The sequence below is a fragment of the Sciurus carolinensis genome, chromosome 2 (genome assembly GCF_902686445.1).
Source record: "Sciurus carolinensis chromosome 2, mSciCar1.2, whole genome shotgun sequence".
Classification (NCBI taxonomy): Eukaryota; Metazoa; Chordata; class Mammalia; order Rodentia; family Sciuridae; genus Sciurus; species Sciurus carolinensis.
In genome coordinates, this window is record NC_062214.1 from 136861184 (window position 1) to 136866453 (window position 5270).

A 5270-nucleotide genomic window follows, 5' to 3' on the forward strand; every position below is an offset into this window, starting at 1 on the left:
ATAGCCTCAATCTGGTTTCCTCATTCTTCTGCATAAAACCAAAAGTGCACTTTTCTTGGTAGGTACAATTGTGGGTGTTTTTTTTTTTTTTGTACCAGAGATTGAACCTAGGGGCTCTTAACCACTGAACCACATCCTCAGTCCTTTTTTTATTCTTTGTTTTGGGACAGGGTCTCACTAAGTTGTTCAGGGCCTCGCTAAGTTGCTGAGGCTGGCTTTGAACACATGATCCTCCTCCCTCAGCTCCCCAGCCACTGGGATTACAGGTGTGCACCACCCTGCCCAGCGTGATTTTGTAAAAGCAAAGTTCCTTTTAATATTTTTTGTCGTCAGGATTAGATGCATGTTTATTCTCATATTGAAGCAATTTGTTATCATTGGTGCTTTCCTTCATCTGGAACTCTTTGTACAAAGTTGTCCAGAGAAGGGATAAAGACAGTAACTGAGTGGTGTCAGAGTGGAATGTATGATTCAGAGCCTGCACCCTGTGGCCATTCAAGGGGCTTTTCTGAACAGAGGGCCTGACTGTGCGCCAGCTCTTGGGTGACAGAGGAACAGGATAACATATGCTTAAAGACAATTGGTCTAGAACCCAAGAGAAGGAAACCCATTCTCCATGAATAGATTCAGGGAGGCAGACTAACAGGAGGCAGGGCATTTGAGGGTGACAATTTTTTACTCTGGGGACATTTGGATGCAGCTCTTTTTACACAGTTATCTTTAAACAAAACCGCTTAAGCATCTGCTACCTGTGCCATCAAACATTTGTCCCTCCCTACACTTACCCTTGGAGACAGTCCAGTCAAAGGGGTTCTGTTTGGGCTCAGCTCAGTAGAAACAGGGGGAGTAGATGGGTAAGGTGGGAAAATGAAGTCAGGGTTTATTGCCTTGACTGTCTTCAAGAGTGGTTTACTGGGCTGGGCACAGTGGTGCACACCTATAATCCCAGCGGCTCCGGAGGCTGAGGCAGGAGGATCCCTAGTTCAAAGTTAGCCTCAGCAATTTAGTGAGGACCTAAGCAACACAGTGAGACCCTGTCTCTAAATAAAATACAAAAAAGGCTGGGGATGTGGTTCAGTGAAGTGCCTCTGAGTTCAATCCTTTGTAACCGCCCCCCCCCCCCCAAAAAAATGAGTGGCTGATGGTCACCTGAGGTGGCACACAGTTGTCAATGAAAACTCTCTTGGTTTCAGGTTTCTGCTGCCCTCTCACCCAGCCAGGTGTCGGCCTGGACATCTGCCAGGAGCCCCAAGTCCTGCATTAACACCTGTGGCTTTGCCACATCCTGGCCCTGCCTTTGTAAACAGTCCTTTTTATCAAACTCTCTCCAAATTGCCCACCATGTGTGCATGTGACAGCTGACTCCTGCCTGTTCACTATTGATATGCTCAACAGCTATCTCAGGCCCTCTCCTCTTCTTCAGGCTTTACCTGACCTGATCCAATCAAAGTGGCTTCCACAAACATTGCCCTCCATTCTGGGAGTCCCAAGGTCTGGAAGATCCAAGCTGGGTAGATTTAAAGAAATGGATGGGTCTGATGCCTGGTGCTTTAAATACTGCACATCCTGGGAGCAGGCCCTGCAGCAAACACTCCTGAATCAGACCTGTTGGTGTGCCAAGCACATTTCTCTGGAGGCACCCTTTGTCCTTGTTTCCATCATTGCAACAAATCGAGACCTCCTTTGAGCCAGCCCCAGCCTTTTGGAGTGTCCAGGTGGACTAGTCCCTCCTTCCCCGTCAGTTCCACTGATGGGATGACAAGTGAGCAACCCACAGTTCATGTCCAGTCCTATAAGGAACACTGGAGGTCGGAGGTGGGGGCACACAGGTAATGTCTTTTTTTGACTTGCGCAGTGCAGGAATGCTGACTGCCCATCAGTTTTCACAGAAACAGGAAACACTCGCAGGCCAGTCCACGCTCTAGACTGTTGGTTTTTTCCAGGTTCAGAGAGCCCCACAAAATGCATCCTGTTATGAAACATGAGCCAGATGAATCCTGTTGTGGCTTCTTCCCCAGGTGCATAGATGTCCAACCTGAAATCAGGGCAGGGAATGGAACTCAAAGGAATCTGGACTTTGCACTCCAAAGGAGAGGGTGGGGAGCTTCCCACAAACTTCCCAAATGCCTTGAGTACCCCCCAAGGAAGGGGTCTGGGAGGTGGAACTTGCTCCTGAGCTGCAGACCCAGACTAGAGTCCAGTGTTCCCAGCACGGCACAGCACCCTCCCCTCTAATCCTGCTCTCCTGAGCCATTTTCTGAGCAACTTTTCTAATCCCCTTGCCAAAGGCCTGGATTCTCAGATTAAAGAGGCTTTCCTGAAAACTGGTTGTTCAAAAACTGGGGAGGGATGATCCTTGGAGTGTTAAAGAAAGTAAACGCCACCTCCTGAAGCCCTCCCTGATGATGGGAGTGATTGTTCACCTCTCTGAAATCCTCTGACCTTTAGGATCTTTCTAAGTAGACTCTAAATGTTAATATTTGTTTATATCAATCCATATTTTCCATATAATATCAGTGTTCCTTCCTCCTGCACAATACCAAGATTTCTAAGCAATTTTCCATCTTCCCATATGTGCCCAACCTGAGGAATATAGGTTAAATTTGCATCCAGCCTCACCCTGACTATACCCCTGTTACTGGCTACTGGAGGTTGGGTCATGGAATCCTCACTAGTGAGAGTGGTTATTCAGATAGGCTTCAAACAATGAGGCTGGAGAGCCAATCAAGATGCAGAACTAGCAAGCTTAAAAAAAAAAAAAAAAAGAAAGAAAAGAAAAAGTGCCTTCACCTTATCAAGATCCCAGGGGTCTGGTTCACTGAGCAGCTGGGACAAAGAGTTCCAGTTAAGACTCAAAGCAGCCATTGAAGGAGGCAGTTTGGGAGGTGAGGCAACACCATCTGTGTAGCTGGACTCCTTCTGGGGAAGGATCTGGGCAATCTTTCCTGTATCTTTGACTAGAGAACTCGGCAAACAGAAATATTTGGTTAAAGAGTTCCCTCTGGGGGGTGGGAGGGGTTAGCATTAGGGTTAGGGTTAGGTTTAGGGTTAGGGATAAGGAGTGTGGTAAGAATGAAGGAAAGAAGGACTGTATAGAGGGAAAAGAGGGGAGGGAGGGGTGGGGGGGAAGGGAAAAAAATAATGAATCAAACATCATTGCCCTATGTAAATTTATGATTACACAAATGGTATGCCTTGACTCCATGTACAAATAGAGAAACAACATGTATCCCATTTGTATACAATAATAATAAAAATTTAAAAAAATAAAAAGTAAATAAATAAAAAAAGAATTCCCTCTACCTGAAGCAGTCCTAGCTGCCGAGACCAGTGTCTTGCTACTGGCTGTGACTATTACTAGACTACTCATTGTGCTCATGTCTTGATCAAGGAAAAATAAGATATAAAAGAGTCTTGGGAAAACTTGGAAGCTTATACAGCAATAACTCAGAAAAATGATTCAGCACTTCTTCATTCCACAAAGGGAACCAGAAGTGTTGCAAATAATGCTCTTCCTGCTAAATAAGTGCATTTATCACTGACTCCGTGGGTTCTTACACTCTCCATCAGAAGAATCCAATAAAGGCACATTGACACAGAAACTAGACTTCTTATTCTTATGTTTGAGCATAAGGGAGGCAGACAGATTTCTGGGACAGAAAATCCAGATCAACTCAAGGAAAGGACAGAGGTATACAGTTCATATGGCATCTACAGGGAGGCAGGGATCCAGTGTCTTGATAACATCTCTGCTTCATACTATGCATATCTCATTGCTATCATCTCTGCCTTATGGTGTTTTGTTTTGTTTTTGTTTTTGTTTTTGTTTTTGTTTTTTACAGTGTGTTTTTTACTATGCTAATAATTAAAGGTAACCATAGGTTACTTTAGTGACTATTCCACACATGTATTTGCTCTTCATCACCTGGAATTTACCCCTTATCATTTAGGAGAGTTCCTAATATTATTTTCAGAAAGTAGGGAAAGGAAAGACTATTGTCCTGTCTTAGTAGGTTTGATTTTAGTGACCTTGTCTGTCTGACTCTGGTTTCTTGGCATTTCTGCTGATTATGTTGTCTCCAAACGCTGAGTTGACTTCTCATCCTCCTGTCTCCTGGTGTGTTATCTTAATTTTATAGCCTTAAAGACTATTCCACTTTTTTTTTTTTTTTTTTTTTTTTTTTTTGGTACTGGGGTTCGAACTCAAGGGTGCTTAACCACTGAGCCACATCCCCAATCCTTCTTTGTATTTTATTTAGATAAAGGGTCTCGCTGAGTTGCTTAGATCCTCATTAAGTTGCTGAGGCTGGCTTTAAACTCACAATCCTCCTGCCTCAGCCTCCTGAGCTGCTGGGATTACAGGTGTGCTCCCAGGGCACCCAGCTATTCCACTTTTTAACACCTGCTTTTCTGGTGGTAAAACTAGCTTGACTATTTCATTCCCCCCAGAAGAGATTTTATTCCCCTAATTCTAAGGGGTCCTGTTTTTCATGGGGGTTTCTGACTATCTCAGATTAAACAAGATCTTGACTTCTAAACTCTCTGCAGAAGCCCCAGCTCAGTTCCCAAGGACTCTGGGTTGGCAGGAATAGTGCTCTCACTTTTTCAGAAATGGTAGGGTCTGGAATGACTGAGTGACGTGATGCACTTCTGCAAGAGAACTACAGGCTTGTTTGGGCCTGGTAGCCAAGGCATTCTTCTGGAATACCAGGAAATGTTGAAATACTAATCCACCTCAAGCAACAGTGCTAACAGAAAATTCACCTATGAATAGAACATGGAATCACAACCAAACTTCCAAACACAGCATGAACAAAGGTTTTCTAGTTTTTCTTTACTATCCATTTGTTCTTATTAAATGTATTATTTTATAGAACATACATGAATTATAATTAGTTAAGAAATTGGAAGAATGGAAATAAAGTTATTGGGGATTGAATCCAGGGACTCACTCATTCTAGGCAAGCATTCTATCAATGAGCTACATTCTCAGCCCTTTTTATTTTATTTTTTTATTTTGAGCCAGGGTCTTGCTAAATTGCCAATACTAGCCTTGAACTTGTCAACCTCTTTTTTTTTTTTTTTTTCTTTTTTTGCGGTGCTAGGGATCAAACCCAGGGCCTTGTGCTTGTGAGGCAAGCACTCCACCAACTGAGCTATCTCCCCAGCCCCTTGTCAACCTCTTGTTTCGACCTCCCAAGTAGCTGGGATTACAGACAAATGCCACTGCACCCGTCTACTTGAATTGTTTGTTAATTTTTTAAAGTACT